Source organism: Dermacentor albipictus, chromosome 1, assembly GCF_038994185.2.
Source record: "Dermacentor albipictus isolate Rhodes 1998 colony chromosome 1, USDA_Dalb.pri_finalv2, whole genome shotgun sequence".
NCBI classification, from domain to species: domain Eukaryota; kingdom Metazoa; phylum Arthropoda; class Arachnida; order Ixodida; family Ixodidae; genus Dermacentor; species Dermacentor albipictus.
This window is the reverse complement of record NC_091821.1, coordinates 250,617,378-250,637,008: the sequence shown is the minus strand read 5'-3', so window position 1 is coordinate 250,637,008 and position 19,631 is coordinate 250,617,378. Positions and strand designations below refer to the sequence as shown.

General features: G+C 49.4%; 1 protein-coding gene and 1 long non-coding RNA gene across 2 annotated transcripts in view; one reads left to right on the top strand and one right to left on the bottom strand.

The window, feature by feature from the left end:
- LOC135900843 (uncharacterized) overlaps positions 1 to 19,631 on the bottom strand; it is a 715,897-nt gene that overhangs the window by 511,643 nt on the left and 184,623 nt on the right. The gene's annotated exons all lie outside the window — the stretch shown is intronic.
- Positions 706 to 5,091, top strand: LOC135900204 (uncharacterized). The gene is made up of 3 exons (XR_010563825.1): positions 706 to 769; positions 3,032 to 3,136; positions 3,895 to 5,091. It is a non-coding gene; the product is annotated as an uncharacterized lncRNA (long non-coding RNA).

Sequence of the window (19,631 nt, the reverse complement as noted above, 5' to 3'; positions counted from 1 at the left end):
CTTCCTCGCGGGGGGGGGGAGGGGCTTTGTGTCTTCTGTGGTGATATCGGCGACATTGAACAGTGCGTTTAGCTAAACCCGCAGTCTGACAAAGAAAGAGAGCGACGGTCTATAGCCTGCAAAATAGTGGTCTCACGCACAGGACCTTTGAAGAAGTCGTATTCTCCGGAGTGCCCCCGGCAATCCGGAGTGCCCCCGGCAATTGCCTTCCTGCGTGACACGGGGCTCATCGACACCTGGCAAAACACCTCCGATCAAAATCCATAGGAGGTTCACGCGCAAGAATTGCCAGCTATGTATGCCAGGATAACCCCGCCTGCTGCAACACCATCACCACCACCATCGCAGCAATAAAGCGCTGAAAGACGTGCAGTTATAATTTTCTCGTCCTTTTTGTGCAAGGAAGACTGCTCATCGCCGGAAGAATAAATAAAGGAAGCAAATTGCGGCCGCGATGGCCGCAATTGAAATAACGCTTTCAATTGAAATGAAAAAATGAACACGAGTTCGAATAGTAGGCGCTGTGGAAGCGAACATAGGGAGGAGGGCGAGAGCAGCTTGTATCGTATTAGTCCAACGAGCACAAGCTATATTTGCGTGCTGGAACTACACGTGCCTTTCCTTGCCCTCTATATCCACTACCCCCTTTCCCTCGCTGTGGTATAAAATGACTGTTGTCTTGACACGCATGCTGTTGGGTTCTTCGACCGGGACCCGGTCGATACATGGTCAGATGCAGCGAAGACAGCACTTTTCTTCAGCGTGGCTGGTGAGGACTATGCGACTGCCATGACTCTATGCGAGTGCCATAGATAAATTTGAGGAATACTACGTCGAGCAACAAAACATAATTCATGAGCGTTACGTCTTCCACTCTCGAGTCCTGAACGAAGCTGAACCTTTTGAACAGTTCCTTCGCGCGCTGAAGAGACAAGAACAGTTCTGCAACTGATGGACTGCAACGATGATGGACGAGATGGTGCGGGACCAAATTGTATTTGGTACTAACTCCCCGAAGCTCCGAGAGAAGATGCTAATGGACAAGTTGCTTACCCTGGATAAAGCTGTTGCTCTATGCAAGGCGGCGGAAACGTCAGCACGCGAGAACGCGCTGTGGCGGAAAACAGACGGGGAACTTCAGGTGCTTGCAGCATCGTCGAGCCGAAGCGCTGCGTAAGGACCACGGCAGGTCTTTAAATGTTCCCGCTGCAGCCGAACACATGCAGCACGATGCTGTCCAGCCTACGGGGAAACATGCTACTTGTGCAAAGGGCGTAACCATTTTGCCTCGTGCTGCGAAACAAGAAAAACCGTCCGTGAGGTACAGCACGATTCGAAGACGCAGGACCAAAACGATGATTTCAATGTGTTGGACGTCGCCATCGTAAATATTAGCAGTGACCGACTGGATCACGACGACAAATATTGAAGGCAAGGACATCAACTTCAAGATCGACACAGGGTCTCAAGCAAAGCTTATACCTCTGTCGCTTTTTCGAAAATTGAAAGCCGGTTCGCTCAAGACTAGTCGCGCAGTTCTACGGTCGTATAGCGGCAACGTCATCAAACAGCTCGGCACATTTTCGACGCACGTTACGATTGGTGACCGTAAGATATACATCGACTTTTTAGCTAAGACCACAGCGCCCTCCTGGGTCTTAAGTTCTCCGAGGACTTGGGGCTTATCAAGCGGAATGTTGATGCTGTAACAACGAGCAGCAGCTCAGTGGTCGTCGAGGGATTTCCGCAGCTCTTTAAGGGAACAGGCCGTGTGCAGCGCGAATACAGGATCCCCCTCCGCGACGATGCTGTGCCCGTCGTCCAGCCAGCCATGACGAGTACCTTTGGCGCTCCGAGAACTTCTCCGTGTGGAACTACAGCGAATGGAAACGGAGGGCATCATTCAAAAAGTTAGCAGCCCGACAGATTGGGTAAGCCCACTGGTCATCGTGCTTAAAGAAGACAAGTTGCGGGTATGCATCAACCTGAGAAAAATTAATGAATCCCTTAAGAGGGGGCATTATCATATGCCTCGCTGAGAAGACATAGAAGCGGAGCTGGCAGGCGCGAAGATGTTTTCTCGCCTTGACGCTAACACCGGATTTCATGAGATCCCTCTGGATGACCAAACTTCCAAAATACGCATGTTCGCAACTCCCTTTGGCCGTTATCGGTTTCTTTGACTGCATTTTGGCATTTCATCGGCAAGCGAAGTGTTTCAGAAGGCGTTCAATGAGATATTCGATGGCCAGCCGGGTGTGCGTGTATATTGGGATGATGTGCTCATTTGGGGCGCTACAAGAGAAGAACGCGATGATAGGCTGAGAAACGCACTACGAGCAGCAGCAAAAGCGGGGCTGACATTTAATGCGTCAAAATGCCTGTTCGGTGTTTAGGAAGTTTTATTTCTTGGTGACATTAGCAGCAACAGGGGCATACGTCCTGACCCTGCTTTGGTCGAAGCTCTGCTGAAAATGCCGGCACCACAGCACAAGCTAGCGGCACAGAGGCTCTGGGGCGTTGTCAACTGCTGTGGCAAATACGTGCCGTCGCTCTCTCAGCGCACTTCCATATTGCGTTCGTTGCTAAAAAACGATGTTGTGTTTGACTGGACGCCTAATCATGAGAGCGAGTGGGAGGCTATATGCAAAGAGCTGAGTAAATCGCCACTGCTAGCAATTATCGAGCCCGGCAGAGAATCAAAGATAACATCAGACTCGTCGCAGTGCAGTGTCGGCTCGGCGCTGATGCAACGTCACGGAAGTAGCTGGAGGCCTGTGGCTTACGCTTCAAGAGCTCTGACCGAATCGGAGCAACGCTATTCGCAAATCGAAAAGGAATCTCTGCCGTTGGTTTTCGGATGTGAAAAATTTTATCACTTTGTATGCGGCCACCCGTTCCTTCTTGAGAGCGACCATTGCCCATTAATGGACACACAAAACAAGCCATTGCTGATATGCCGCCAAGAGTACGTTTCTTTCTGCGGTTGTTAAAACATAATTGCACCTTGTCTTTTGTTCCCGGAAAGCAGATGGTGGTGGCAGACATGCTTTCCCGGCCACGTGCTCCTCAACATGAGACAGCCTCGCCCACAAGTGACGTCGAAGTTCACGGACTCACCGTAGTATCGGCCCTCGTAAGTGAAAGAATCGCTTCAAGGCTTGCAAGTGAGACCGAGCGGCGTTACATATATCTCAACCAGGTACTACAAAAGCTTGCGCAGGGGTGTGCTGTGGAAGGTCCGCTAAAGTATGTTGCTTCTGAGCTCTCTGTAGTAAAAGGAATCCTTTTGAAAGGAACGAAGGTAATAGTGCCAAATAGCATGCGCTTGGACATATTAAAGCGCATCCATGCAGGGCATCTCGGCATTGGAAAACGAAAAGCCCGAGCAAGACAGTTGGTATACTGGCCAAACCTAAATGCTGATATTAAAATGCAATTCCACAAATGTCCATTACGCCGGACTTATGCAGATAAACAGCAGTCAGAACCACTCGTCTTGCGCCCAACACCCACACAAGTCTGGTACCGTGTTGGTGTTGATTTGTTTCAGTACGGCGGCCAACATTACCTGTGTGCCTATGACTCAATGTCGAACTTCCCTGACGTGGAACTATTGCCTAATACCACAGCCAGTGCTGTGATACGAAAATTGGGGGCCATATTTTCCCGTTATGGTATACCGACCGAAGTTTGCACAGATAATGGTCCAGAGTGTGCCAGCCATGAATTTGCGCTATTTGCTCAGCAGTACGATTTCAAACATGTCGCATCCAGCACAGAGTACCCTCAGTCAAACGGTGTTGCCGAGAAAGGTGTACAGATAATAAAGCGCATTCTAAAAATGACAAAGGATGCGAATGAAAATTTTTGGCTTGGCGTCCTGAATTACAGAACAAGTCCACTGGAGGATGGCCGGTCACCAGGGGAGCTGCTGCAAAAAAGACGTCTGCGCCTTCGGAGACTTCGGAGCCCTTGCTGCCACGCGAGTCTGAAAGCACAAGCAGAGCAAGCACAACAGACGCGTACTTCCAGGCCTCAAGAACCACGAAGTCGTTCGCATAAAGGGGACGGCATGGGCACGAAAAGCCAAGGTGCTTCGATCAGTCGGACCACGTTCCTTCTATGTGGAAATGCAGGACCGTAACACCTTACGCCGTCATTGGCAGCACCTCTTGGCAACGAGCGAACCTTCCGAGGACACTACAGGCGAAGAGTATTACGATGAAGACCAAGTTCCGGCCTCTAAAATCTCGCACATTCAACTCGTCAAGGGCGCCAGCGGCAAGTTGTACACAGCCAGCTTCGCCACAAGTTCTGCTGCAACGAAGGTCGCTGCGTCACACCCGTCCTCCTGAACGTCTGGGATACGATCAAAACTTCCAGCAGACAAACCAACGGCGTTGAAGGGGAAGATGTATCGTATCAGTTCAACGAGCACAAGCTATCTTTGCGTGCTGGAACTACACGTGCCTTTCCTTGCCCTCTATTTCCGCTACCCTTTTCCCCCCCTCTGGCATAAAATGCCCAGCGCTATAAACACGAGTGGACTGTTGTCTTGACACGCATGCTGTTGGGTTCTTCGACCGGGACCCGGTCGATACACAGCTCGGGCTACCAATATTAAAAATGAACAATGAGTGGATCAATAGCAAGCGGCAGGGCTGGGTGCCGACGTTCGGCTAGACTGGCTGGCTCTTCAGCCGAGATATATGTCGGCCTCGGAAAATCGGCGAACGACCAACCCGGCCTTGGGCTACCGGGAGCGCTGGCGCCGCAACTTTTGGCCGTGCTGACCGAACCAGAGCTACGAAAGGGTTGTCCGGACAACATATTTATTCCCAGCCGTCTTTCTTGCAAAGTTTGTGGGGCCTGGATTCGGGCGCGACCTTAACGGGCTGCTCGCGTTGCACCACAATTATCGTCATATGGTGTGCTACCGTCCTCCACATATACGGGAGTCAGCGATTATCGCTCCAGGTTTGCCACCAGCTAATTTTGATGAAACAGAGTTATCACTGTATTACTCTGTACTCAGCGCCACCAAAAGCGGACCAGCTGATCATTGTCAAGCGAGGAATTGAATGGCCTTGAAGAGATAGAGCAAAATGTGGCGGGGTGCGGTGTCCCGAAAGGCACATATATATACGAAAGCCTGCACTGACAGAAGTTGCTTGTTTCTCTGAGTTCTACAGCGGAGCTGTAGACCTCTGCCCTCCCCCCCCCCCCCCCCGATTCAATGCATTGGTCGTGTCCGTGGCCAAAAACTCCACCAATCACAGGGAGAGCCGTGCGCCGCGTGCGTCACTGGCTTCCTTGCAGCGCATCCGCGGAAGTGGCGACGCCGACTGTGTAGGGCAGACAAAAATTTAGGGCAAAGACAAAAATTCACGCAGAAACTGCTCTGGAAGTTGTCTAAGTGTGCGTAAGTATTGTGCCATGTGCTCATCTCCACGCAGCCCGATGTCATTACCAATGTTATTAAACGTCACCCGACTTGTACAAACGACAGCGCTGCGACGACACGAACTGCTGCGGATGGCGGTGCAAGGTGAATCGATGACGCACGCAAACTACTGCAGGTGGCGGCGCCAGGTGCGCTGATGACGTTACCATCATTATACGCCGTTATCTCTTTTTAGCGTCTTATCCATCGGCGTCGAAGAATTATGAACCGTGATCAACCATACTCCGGCTGCGTATGGCGTGGCCGCGAGGGCCGTATCTTGAAAGCGATCCGAGATGGGGGCAGAGTGCAGCGAGTGCCGATAGCTTCGCGGAGCGCTGTGTTCTCGCCGCTTAACTCATGCTGAAGCGAGAGGTAGCACGAACTATGCCACGAAGGTGAATTCCTTCGCTGTTACGGGCCCTATCTTGAAAGCAATCGTCTTAAGTGACGGAAAGACGGACGGTTTTCATCGTTGAGTAAGCATAGGAATGCTTACGCATTTAAAAAGAAGCAGAAAGCTCGCTTCCGCGCGTAGCGTTCACCGCAAGCGTTGCCCAGTAAAGATTACGGTTGCGTAAGCTGCAGTTTATGGGAAGCGGCAACTGTAACATACGAAGCATAGAGTGACGTAACTATGCTTTCATGTCTAAAAGAAGACCCCGCCTAGACACGCATTTCATTTGTGTTCTGATAGAGCTATCAAGAAGCCACGCATAGTTAGGACTCCCGAAGAGCAGCGTGAACACGATGAGCGGCGACGGGAACAGCTACCTCAATATGCACAACAGCGCGTGCTCAGGATCGGCAGGACACCCAGTTCAAGTCTACGTCACATTGGTTTACCGGATCAGGTGATACCACAGCTTCGCTGGCCAACCGCCTTCACAGCGTAGATTGGAGCCCCCCCCCCCTTTTTTTTTCTTGCTTTGCCGACATGATTGTGTGTTTTTTTCCCCGCCCAGCGAGAACCGCTCTTGGGAAACATTGCTGTTCTCTTAAGATTTCCAACACCCGTGCGTGCGCGTGGGTGCGTGCACCGAAATTGCAGACTGTAACCTATGACGCCCACTTTAGGGAAGTTTCTCACACGCTTAATCAAATTCCGAGTACCAGCGATGGATAAAATTTGGAGCAGGGGAATAATCGCAGTCACGTGACGTTATCCCTTGCCATGATACCTCGCATTAGGAGCACGAGTGTAGTTACGGAAAGCAAGCGGCACATGCCCCAACTTTGACTGCTGAACAAATTCATATAGCCCGCTGGTATGCGAAACTAAAAAAAAAGAATAAAGCGAGGCTCCAAGTATGCTGGTCCATGGTTTTCACTTTTTATCGCTTCACTTCCATTTAAGCAGTGCTGTCGAAACACAAATGTAAAGAGCCGCCCCAGATTGCCCAGACACTTGCCTGAAGTACGCCAGGGATGTTATGCGCCATTCGCGCAACGCGATTATTCATCTCCTAGACAAAAGCCCCTCAATCTACGTGTCCAGGAAAACACTTTTTAGGCTTGAGATTCCTCGTGCCGGTGCAGTTGCTGCCGCGCATTAAGTACTCGTATATCTTTCTCGTATCCAGCCAGTCTCCAGTTGTTGAATGCACTGTTCGCATCCAGGAACGGCGTGATAAACATTCTGTCACGCTGTGATCATTTATGTATTTTGCTATAGTTGGTACCTCGCCTACATTATCACCAACTCGACAAGTGATCGCGGCGAATGATACAAGTACACTGTAGAATAGAGTGAAAATTATGTTTGCATTACAACGGCCAAGCACAACGCCAGACACACTGAAAATTAAAACGTCAGTGATAGAAATGTGTTCGATACATTCCCTATACTGTATGGAAGATGATATTAACACAGATCGGAAATCGTACAAATAACGCTGTGTGCACTTGGATGTCCTCACCTTTCAAAGCTGCAAATATTTGGCTCATGGACTCATTCAAATTTACGACTTGAAAAAAAAAACATACAAGTAAACAGTAAAAAAACAAGCACTCGTAAAAACAAGTCCTACATCCCGACCCCTCTTAACGTAGCAGCTTGTGATGTAAACATGTTTGGCGAAAACCATTTATGAAAAGTACTATAGCTAATATTATTGTCCAAACGTGATAAGGCGAGAACATTTATGAAGCTATACGTATCGTCACCACACCGAACATTAGCTCTGTTGTTGTACATCATGCTTCCTACGGGGGTCGGCACGCGCTGATCCAACCAACCATAAATTTCGTTTTACAACAATGAACTCTTGTGAATTCTCTTCAACATGGCTGTCGGCTGGCTATAAATTTAGAATTGCAGTGACTACCTTTTTTATCAACCAGCCCTTCTTCCCCATTCTACGTGCGCTCTAACTACCGAAAAGTGGAACTTTATTTCTGCCCAAAGAAGTGGGCGCCGTTCTTGTGTCTGACGCTTTCGTCAAGTTATAAGTTTGAAATACAGCACCTTCATATTAGGATCTGCAAAAATTGCTGCGCTGCGCAAGGTGTGGTTCCTATACGCGTAAGTGACAACCTTATTGTCAATATTCCGTCATGCTGCCTCGGAAGAAATGAGCATCGCCTTCCAAGTGAAAGTAATTCCGCGCGCCGTGCCTGGATTTCTTCACGACCGGCAAAAGAGCGGCACCGAGTGAAAGCGAGGGGCGGACGAGCGAGGCAGCGCATTCTTTCGAAGCGCTCTGCTCTCAGCGTACGAGCAGATGTCGTCACGTCCTGTGGCCCCGGAGAGAATAGCGCGAAATAACGGCACCGGGCGTATTTCTTCACCGCGCACCGCGGCCTGCCGACGTTTCCATTGCAGCCTGCGACGAGATCCGGGCGCTCTGATCCGCGTGCGCGCCGATTATTCCTGTCCGGGCGGCATCGCTTCCGAGCCAGTCGTATCGAGGGCGAAGCCCGCGTTTTGCGGGAGCTCCTAATTTGCCCGGCGTAGGAGCGAGGCAGCCGCCTGGATACAGACGCACGCGTCAACGTTCCCGCCGCGAAAGAAATTATATACGCCTTTTTCGCTCGAGATGGCCCCGCGAGTGCCGTTAGGCCACGAATCGATAGCCGGCTGCCGCATTCGGCCCGGCTATGTTCTCCGCCGCTCGTCGGCGTGGCAACAAAGCGGCCGAACGGGTCGCGAGGTGGCCATGCAGTCCGGTGGTCTGCTGCCATCTACGACTGGTCATCAGTGCCACCGCGCAGGGAGCCACGTATTTGCTGGACCGACAAAGGCACCGCTCTGCTGTCTTCTTCGCGACACCAAAGACGAACGCTCTGGCACACAGTGTGCTTCATCGTTTTTGAGACGCCCCGCTGATTCCGTGCGAAATCTTGGTCATCGCGAAGAGGCGAGAGCGCAGCTGCCAGCTTGGGCGGTTTCCGTGAGAACTGCTTTCTCCCAAGGCACCGTCGAAAGTATACGACTGTGTCTCTATCACATTACGGACGCATGTCATACAGCATTAAGCTTGCGAGCTTGTATCCAAACAAACACGGTGCCCTCCATTATGTATAAGGCGCGTGCTTAAGAGTAATGTTTCTTTTTTCCACCGGATGTACAGGAGCAGTGTGCTTGTCTCAAACTTCGGCGGCACATGAATAAGACCAATTTTTGCAGCAACGACCTAATTGAATCAGTGGCATGTACTACTACCTTTATTGACAGTTTAGTAACGCTTTCGCAGACCTCATAGCAGAAATTTCACTGGCCATCATCGTCGTCGTCATCATCATAATATTAACCTATTTACCTCCAAGCCTCTCTCTCAGATTTCTCCGTATACCCCCGCCGTGCGCATCGATGGAGCCCGACCTGCGCCCGCAAACTTCCTAATCTCGTGGATTCTACTCCTGTACTCTCACGTTCTGCTCAGGCTCTCACAACGTCCTCGCCTGATAGCGTGCATGCTGCTCCGAAGCGCGCGATGCTGCACGTCCCTGGCTTACGCGCAACGCCTGTTGAGGATCGCCGTGTACGCAGGCCGCTTCGCAACCAGCTCGCGCCAACCGGAGACGACCCGAGCACGCTTCTCTGCGTCCGGTTCTCTGCGCCGCGCTCGTGTGCGACGGTGTGTTACGCGTCACTGTCGAATGGCTTACAGCGGCAGTCGATAAACTGTGCAGGTCGCAGACCCGCCCGGCCTGCGCGTGGTCGATCGATTCGACGCGCTAAAGCTTAATCAGGCAGCCGCCACTCTGGCGCTCTTAACCACTACGCGCGGTGCGGCTGCGCCGAACTGATCAGGCCTTCCGCCTGTAGCACCGTGGCGGCCACCGGGAAGTTGTTGAGCTGTGCCTTGTTTGAAGGGTGTGGCTGGCGAGGGCAAGCAATTATCCCAAATGAGCGGTGGCGGCTATCCCAGTTGTATTTGAATACAGGCGCACTTCCGCTATACTGCTCTCTCTTTGGTTGTTCCCCTCCCTCATAGTATAAGAGGCCGATCGAACGGGGTTAGTGTACAGCATTTCGTGTTCACTTACACGACGTAATCCTTACTTGCTAGCACTGTGACACTACGAGTGTGACGCAAACACAGCGCTTAATCATGCAGCGGTGGGATGCTTCAATTATGGCGAGAAAGATAGTTTTATTTTGTCCCGCAGTGTGTTTGTTTTATCTGCATTATTTGAGCTGCTTCATATATTTACCAAAAGATACTGGATTGTGTGACAGACCGTAACTGTGCGACGCTGCATGTACTTGTGACACCGTATGTGTGGGACGCCTGGTCAGGCTTTGCTTTGCAGCGTTCGCACAGATAGTTTCACGTATAGTAATTTCTCTTCCCCCCCTTGTTTTCCATCGCTCTAATTCTTTCAGTCCCCTTTCCCTTTCCCCAGTACAGCATAGCTAATCAAAGGTATATCCTGGTTAATCCCCATGTCTCCCATTTTTTATTGATCTGTATTTATGAACCGACTGCGTTTAAAGAATATCTTCCAAATGCAAGAAAGATTAAAATCTTGATAAGTATGCACATATGTCGACCGAGAATGTTTATTCAGCACTGAAAAGCGCCACATTCAGAAGGCGCGAGCTACCGCAGCTACCATTGTCACGCAGAAGCAATAAAAGCCACTCACAATGAACAGCCTTGTGAACTTGAACGTGCTGTTATGATATCCTTGTGCCGCAGCCTATTCTGTGTCCACACACCTCAGCGAAGAGTAAAATTGATTGAGTAACCTTTACGGCATTGTTTTCTAAACTTTAGGATCCTAAATTATACAATAATGCAGCAGATTACGCTTTCAAAAATCTAGAAAAAAAACAAACAATTTGGGTTTATCAACGTAATACTCCTAATAAAAAAAAGAAAATGACAGTTTGGTCGTTGTTTCTAGAAAGCGAGAAGCCAATGCCGCATCATTAGTCGCCTATGTGCAGCAAGCAGTGCTCAATTCCATGGATGTAAAAGTCGAAGGCCTCTGGCTTTCAACCTTTAGCTGAGTGATCGATTAGTAATTCTTCGTTCTTCCGTAAACCGCGACGTAACGCCTGCTTCCAACAAAAGAATAAGGCATAAATATAGACTCCCACACTGAAACTGTCAGGGCCAGAACGGTACTCCTGCAGCCACCCTAACAATGTGGCAGAACGTTACCAGCTGTCATTTTCAATAGCAGAGCGAGAAAAAGAGAAAAGAGGGCATGAAGCTAGAGACAGAGTGGGAAAAAGCCGACAGAATATAAACTACCGCGATGCATCTTTTCAAAAAGTTTCCTAGATCTCAAAACAGTCGATAAAGACTTCATTTCTTGTCGACGCATATATATATTTTCCTTCAGCATTACTCTTCTCTCTTTTGCTGTTCTCTCAGATTATGTGTTTTTTTCCTGTTTAGAAAAATGCGCCATCCATGCGATCGACCCCTGCGAGAATAAACCATTTGGAAAAGAAGTCCGCAAGATGAGTGAAATCAACAACCGTTCGCTCTGGATCGAAGTTGATGGCGCACTCCTTCCGTGAGGCGTGTGGGTGGAAGGGGGTGTGGCAGCCGCGGAAGAAACATTTCGGCGCAACTATTCATTTTTTTTTTTTGCGCACGCCGTCTTTTCATTCTTCGTTTTCAAGCATAAACCTTTCGAAGACGACGGATATAACCGAAACGTAGGCGGGGGCACAAACAGGGGCACTAGGCAATATATGCGGCACACGTCCGGCGCGAGGCATTCTCGGCGGGAAAGCTGGGTGGAAGGAGTGGTATTTTTCTTTTCCCGCCGAAATTCACCGGCGCCACGGGCGAAGAAGCTGCTCTCGGGAACGCGTTGCGGCGGTGTGTCGTCGTTATCGGTCGAGCCGGGGCTGAAATAGTGCCCGGGCACGCGACGGCTCGGGTCCCAGGCGAGCGGCCATTACTCGTCCGCTTGACGGGCCGGCCGGGCCGCGGTGTCCGCCGCCTCGAGGCATTGGCCCCGTTCCAAGCGCGCGCGCGCCGGGGCACACCCACCCCGCCGCGGGCGCCGACACCTCGTGCCGGCTCGCTTAATCCCCGCGATGCTTGATACTGAGCGGGCCAGGCGCTGATTTAGGAGCGCCCCCCCAGCGGCCGCCTGTTATTCGGGCCGCGCTCACGGCGGCAGCCCGTCAGTCGGAGGCAACAGCGGGGCAACGAAGTTGCGGCGGCGCACGCGAGCCTGCCTTGACGCGCTGTCATCGTCTGTGTCCCGCGCTCCCGAATGGGACAGCTGTCCGACGAGGAAAAGCGAGACTTGGTCGAGTGACGGACTGCTTTGGTCTGGCCCTAACAAAGGTCGACCTGACGCGTTCCTGCGCCTGGACTGCACGCGTCAGTTTAGGCGCGGAAGTGTTCTTTGTTTCCCCGAAATATTTTTTTTATATAATTTCTCCCGATGACGGCTTTCTGCCCCGTCACCTTCTTCTGCCACAGCCAAAAAAAAAAAGGGAAAGTCGCAGTTTCATCCGAAAGGCGAAGCATCGATCGCGATAGCAAATTAGGGGACAGCTATACGAAGTAAGGATAGTAGTTTTATTGGTTGTATAAACTTGTAAACGGAGGCACAGTAACTGAATTAATAAGAACGGTGTCACGCCCGCACAAGCAAACATCAACACAACTCAGTCGATTACCGCGGAAACTCGCTGTCAGAACGCTGGAGCGAGGAAAAGCGGCAGCAGCAGCGAGCGAATCCAGCAGCAACGAGACCCAGCGCGAGTGACCTTGAGTGCTGCATCTCGCATCAACATGAACTATAAGCAATGGAAACACAGCGCGCGGCGGACTATGTCCCCGTCGCAGACGTCTTTCAAAATACAGCGGCCCCGTCGGACACGCACGCGGCCGCCAGGGCCGCCCGGAGTGGAACGCGCACCAGTCTCCCCCTCCCCTTACGCGCGGCGGAAGACGGTACGCTTCCTCCCCACGAGGTCGAGGTCTCGGGATCGAATCCCGGCTGTGGCGGCCGCATTTCGATGGGGGCGAAATGTGAAAACACCCGTGTACTTAGATTTAGGCGCACGGTAAAGAACCCCAGGTGGTCGAAATTTCCGGAGTCCTCCACTACGGCATGCCTCATAATCAGAAAGTGGTTTTGGCACGTAAAACCCCATAATTTAGGCATGTAGCTCGAACAGCAAAAATTTGTCCGCCCAAATGGATATGCCCTCAACGCTTACTCTAAAGGGTTTATGTTAGAGAAGACAACCCCAAATCTCACAGGCGTAGGCATATTGCTGCAAAGATCACGATTACTTTCATAGCAACCATATAGCAGAACCATTGAATAAAAGCACGTGAGAAAATACAAAATAACAGAAGTTAAAATACTGTCTTGCAAGGTGTGCGAGCCATCCCATATCATAATCTGGGGTGCTATGCAGGATGCGTCGAGTTTGGCGAAACTCGGGATCTTCACGAGCTCTGGCGACACCCCAAGATGAAAGCACGAATGGTACCGAGACACAGTTTATCTTTCGACAAGCCTCCAGTTTCATTGGTTTATCTAGATTCACTCTGGCTGGCTATCATTCCTTGGGCGTTGCCTTCTGGGCGGTCGACAAACTGGGGCTCACGTGATCATACCGTCGGTGCATGGTCGTGCCTTCTTTCACTTGTTTGTCGTTCCACCGAGTGCATTACATGCAGAAGCAAGTTGTAAAACAAATGCATTTAGTACAATATTATTAGTTACTTTAACGTGGTTCAGAAGCATTTTGAAGCTTACGAGATGTGCACTGAATGCGTCTTAGACTAATTAGTAATTTAGTACGCTTCGCATTATACCACGAGGGAGCGCTGTAGTGGCGTCATCACATCCATTCACCGGGCAAGCATGGCGGCTAAGCATCAGAGAAGCCCGGTGTAAACAAACCCGTACAACGAGCTTGCAGTGCGCGACGTAGTGATCAGGCTCGACGAAGGCCACTATTTCTTGGATAGTTCTGTTCCTCCGTGGGCAATCTTCCCGTGCACCCGGTAAGACTGCCAATAGCTTCGGCGATTTTACAGATCGCAACGCGCACCTACTGTTCACGGCGAAGTGCTGAAGAAACAACTTGTCCGGTGCTGCTTCTGCGAGTGCGCTGAGTTCCTCCACTCTGCGTGACTGCGAGCGTCACGAACATTACATAGTGTGGGCAAAAGGTAGACATCCTATATAGCTACGATGCGACGAGGTGGTACCGACGATGGATCTCGCTACCAACACAGTGAAGGAGACTTCGACAAACTGCAGATAAGTATATTTCTACTGTTTCATATTTAGCATAATAAGAGTGCACGGATTAAGTCACTTTCGTCGTAACGAACTGAATGTACAGCAGTTTAAAGAAGGCTGTGAGAACCAATGAGTGTTCGTGCTTTTACGTGCAAGTGGGCCCGCGAAAATATGGAATAGATGAAGGTAACCTTCACTAACTTGGTGAGGCAACAGAAATTCATGAGTGACATTAAGCTAGAAAATTTATGGAAGAGTATCTTTATCCAAGTGAAATATCAATAGCAAGTACTGATATAAAGCAGGAAACTTATACAAAAATTTCATGGGTTGAACAGCACATGGAAGGCATTACCGAATCGTGATCGCCACGTTACCGATATCCTTGAAAAAAGTCTAGAATCATTCTATTCCACTTGTTATGCAATATGGGACATCAACCTGGAGGTTAACAAAGAAACTTGAGATGTCAAGGACGGTGTAGAAAGCGAAGTAACAAAAATTGTTGCAGATAGCATTAAGGCAGGAAGACAGTGGCGTAGTAAACCGTGGCAACTGATATGCCAGTTGAGATTAAAAAAGAAAGGAATCGGCAGGCAGGCCATGCACGTATTCGATCACTTGTTGCCAATTCATATCAGGTGATTACATAAGCATTACAGAATGAATGTCAAGGTGAGAGAACTACAGCCAAGGATGGTAGAAAATTGCGTAATGGGACAAGAATATGATGTTTGTAGGCATAGGATGCAATCAGCTCGTATAAGACGGGATTGTAGGGTGAGGCATTTGTTTTGCAGCGAACAAAAATAGGTTTGTAGTGCTGACAGTAGAGACTCGTGAAGGTGCAGGGCCACCTCAGCTGCTGGCACACTAATCAACATGACAATTGGCTCTGAAAAAGAAAACCCCAGTTTTGAAAAATAAAGCAATGTTGTCCCAACGCATTGTTTTACTAAGCATACTACACTAGAGGCTTCCACATTTAAGGGCACTTAGTACTAATAGTGCAACGAGCATTTTTCTTTGTAAATAATGGTTTGTATGTGGCTGATTCATTCCAATACACTTTTTTGCAGCAAAACATTCTGCTGCTGGAGCCACTCAACCGCCTGGTGGCAGTAGGCGAGCGCCAGGCACGTGCTCTTGAGAGTGTGGCAAAGGTCCAGAGGGCTGCTCCGCAACAGTAGTATCGGTGCCCTCACTGCTGTCCTGTCGAGCCCACAGAAGGCACCTTATAAAGGAGCTTTCAGTTTAATATTTTGTTTATTATTCAAGAACATGAATAAAATTATTGCAGTAAACATTGTGCTGTGCATATTAGGAGACCTGTAACATGCACTTTGTGTCCCTTCAAAATAGGCAAAAACGTAAGACAACCTGTGCCACTCTTGGACCATGTAAATAAAAAATACACTAATGCAGCATACACGTCATCATGCTGTTTGTTCTTTCTATGTGCAAGAATACAGTGCGTGTTCATTAGCCACAAGATGAACGGTGTGTGTAATTCACAATGAAGAAAGGAAACAGCAGGAGCTTAATAATGCTATCACCTATAGACTGTGCATATGACTGCAACACTCCCCGATTCAAATGTGCCATTACATGCATGTTCGATACCACATATTCTTTAACATTGTCTTATAATTGCATGTACCATATTTCACACATCTTAAGCCCTTGCATAGCACACTTCTGATGTATCCATTTCATAGGCCAAATAATTGTACACTTTGTCCTTTTGTGTTGTATGAAAAGCAGCATCCTTTACAGTCGGATAAAACTTCAGAAGACAGGAGAGGCCCCACCCAGATGACCAAAGCGCAGCAGCCGATTGCCTACACGTCTAAAGAAATAGTCCCTCTCCAATGAGCAATATTAGTCTGTCTGGCGGCATGATATCAGTCTCGAGTGCGTGCCCACTGGTGCAGGCTTGCGTTCACCTGCCTTAAAGTGCAGATTCCGCAGCCTCCTAAAGTTGTATCCGACTACAGAAACACGTAATGCCTTGCACCAGTTGCATAGGCTTCTGCAATTTGATAGCACACAATGATCAGGAGCAGAAATCTATAAAGGCATCCAAGCAAAGCTGGCTGACCACACTTCCATTATGAGGGGCTGAAAAAGGTCTCGCCAAATATTCCCATGACGTCCTTGAAAAAGAGGTGGTGTTTGGCACTTCTTTAGAATCAAAAACAGATTACACTGAATGTTGTGTAGTACGTCAAAACAAACTGAGCTTGGTTATTTGCACAGCATGTAATGGGAGGTCGAGCTTCACATAGGAAACAAACTGCTCTGTCCAGTACAATTTTGAGGCCAGTATGGCACCTATTATGGCACCGGTATGGCACCTATTATGTCAACAGTGTCTATATACAAATTACACTTTTCACAGGCCATTGATTTCACCATTATTTTTGTGTGATGGGTCTTTCAATCAGCGCTTGTATTACATGAGCAGTTGGATTTGAAAGCAAAGCTTTGTTTGCAAACCTTCCGACTTCCATAAGTGTGTGGCAAGGCACTGGCATGTTGTCGAATAGCTCACACTTCCTCGGCCCTGCACCAAAGAAGCCCAATGCTCTATTTTAAGTTGGATCGCACAACAATTCAACGGCAGACAAAGAAGTGTAACACACACAGCAAAGTATTCTGCTGTGTGTATTTCTCTTTGTGTCCCGTCGAATTGTTGTGCAATTAAACTTCAAGCTTCTATACCAATACACCGTCTTCAACTTCACCAATGCTCTAGTTATTAGGCCACAATGGTGCACATCTTTGAAATTTCCCAACACAAATTTGTTCTCCGAAAAATCACAAATGTTAACTTTTGCAGCACAGCTGTATGTATGAACGTGCCATATTCTTTACCACTAAACTCACAGGTATCAAAGAGGCAAGCATTAACCAGCCTTGCTGCCGCCGTTGCCATTATCATCATGACACCATTGGAAAGACAGTGCCACGTTTCAGTAAAGGGAGTGCTGGAGGGAAACGTGTGACAGCGAGGGCTTACAATAAAAATAACAGTTACGAGACATGTTCAATGCCAATATATGCTGCATGTCGCTCAGCCTACTTTGGCAATGCGGCAAGTGTTTACTCGTTTGGGCATATCACGTTTTGTGTTCTAAACCTGTACAAATGGTCTATTTGCTCTGCAAGTTTTATTTTTATCATGGTAGGTTAAAGACCCACTTTTCATTGGCATCTGCACCACATTTCTTCCGATATGTAATAATGCCTTGGTGGTTCATGACATCTTCACGTACAGAGAGTTCTGCAGAGTATCGGATGTGCATTGTTCTAATGCTTAAGAATTAGAGCCCCATTATGAGACGAAAATATACAATTTATCCATCCAGAATAACACCGCCCCCCCCCCCCCAAAAAAAAAGAAGATGCACTGAACCTCTGGCACATGCATCGTCAGTGAACAGAGCAAACAATCTGAAGTATTTTCTTCATGCAAGCCAACACACTAAGATTCTCAATGCATTTTCATTTCGCCACAAATGCATAGGCACAACCGGCTTGGCGCAACATCCACATCTCGCGCTGCAACAAATTGTGCAATGCCTCGCTGTTTCATAGTGCGGCCGATAGATTACGCATGACCAAAATTCAGCATTGTGCATACTTAGTAACTTCACCAATGAAGAACCCCAAGTTGTTTATGAGATTAGGATTCATAGGTTACTTCACACAATTAGTGATATCCATTTATCTATTTATACTTAACCCCTTTCCCAAGAAAGTGAGCCATTTGGAAGGCACCCTGACAGATAAGTAGAACAATCGACAAAAAGTGATCAACCAGCGAAAAAGTCTGTTAATCACAGTAACGCTGACACTGAAGGCGCCTTAATTCCTACGTACGTTCCGTCGACACACCCGACTACGTTCGTAATGTTCCCACGAAGTGGGAAGCATTCTTTTATATATGCCCGCTCCGCCGCAGTATTCTGGAAAGCTAGCCACCGCTTACGCACTGCCGCATCGATAAGCGCGTCATACACATCTCTGACATAGTGGCTAACAGTAGTTTGATGGCGTCCGATGTAACGCTCGGCGCCGACGCTTCCCTGAAAACTCCCAGTCCCGTAGAAACGGAGGGCACAGGTGACTTGCTCTACGACGGTGAGCGAATGAAGCCTGCCACGCTGTCTCCGCAGACGAGAGTCTTCGCCTAGCTCGTCACACAGCCAGCACACTGATGTCTACGACAGGCGAAAATGACGCTGAAACTCCCCGTCGGTCATGCAGGTGAACGGGTCCGGACGGTCATACTGACGCTTGCTGTCGCTGGATGCAATGAAACAGGCTGCTGCTGCCACCGCCATGTTCCCGAGTTGAACTCGGAGGGGGTTTCGCGATGTACGAGTTTAGCACGAGTTCGCCTGTCAATCAAAACCAGAGGTCACGCCCCGCGCGAGGCATGTAACTATTGCGCGCGCACCCACTACAGTTGGGCCACGCCCAACTTCCGGCAACAGCGACGCGGTGTCGAGCTGAGAGGCATCAACAATCTTGACCGCCGACATAAATCACGCACAACGCACTGTCATCGGTGATGTACTGAGCACCACTATCGAAAACAAAGCGTTGACTGTCGCTGGCATACATCCTCTCGGGCTGAGATGGCCGCACAACACGGTTTCACTGCCTGCATTGCGGCGCGTAGCGCACAGTAAATAATTATCGGCACGTCACTGTAGGTGCTTGCAAGGCATCGAGGCGTCGAGGGGGACGACGATGCTGAGGAGTGCTTATTGCAGCAGTCGTTTCAGATGGCTGCTCTGTCATCGGTGATGAAACGGAGCCACAACGTCGTGAACACGATCAGCGTCCGAGAATCGCTCGCTCTTCTAGGCCCAGTGCAATGGCATTTCTTCATCACAAGCACTGCGCACTCAACAGTTCCAACACCTCTCTCCGTTCGAAATCTGATTTCATAACTGCACACAAGAGCCCTCACCTGCCAAAATGCGAGTGCTGCGGTGTCGTTACGATATCCATCTGCGATCGCTGCTGGCTCCAGCAGAGGTAATCCGCAAGCACCTTCGACTGCACAACACACTCATATACTGCGTACATGCGCTCAGAGGCGCCTTCACTGGGCAAGCGATGACAAGCGATGAATTCTGTCGCTGGGGAAGCACGCACGTTTCGCAATGTATCGCAGAGGCTTCGCGCACAAAGATAAACTGGTACATTTTCACTGAACTGCGTCACTACGCACTCTAAAATAACATACCGCCATTTTACAGCGACAGCTGTTGTGTTGTTTTTAGTCGGTAAAGCGGGGGCCTTAAAGCCTAGTGAAGCGCCTGCGATGAACAGCCGTACCGCGGCGCTGCGTTTCTATTCCCCTAATAGAGAAAGAGTGGCCATGACCCTCCATGGATCATGACCGACTTTATTGAGAATAGCACTGCAGCGCCCCTAGGCGACTTATCACCGTATGAACGCCCTCGTGCGTGCGACCCGC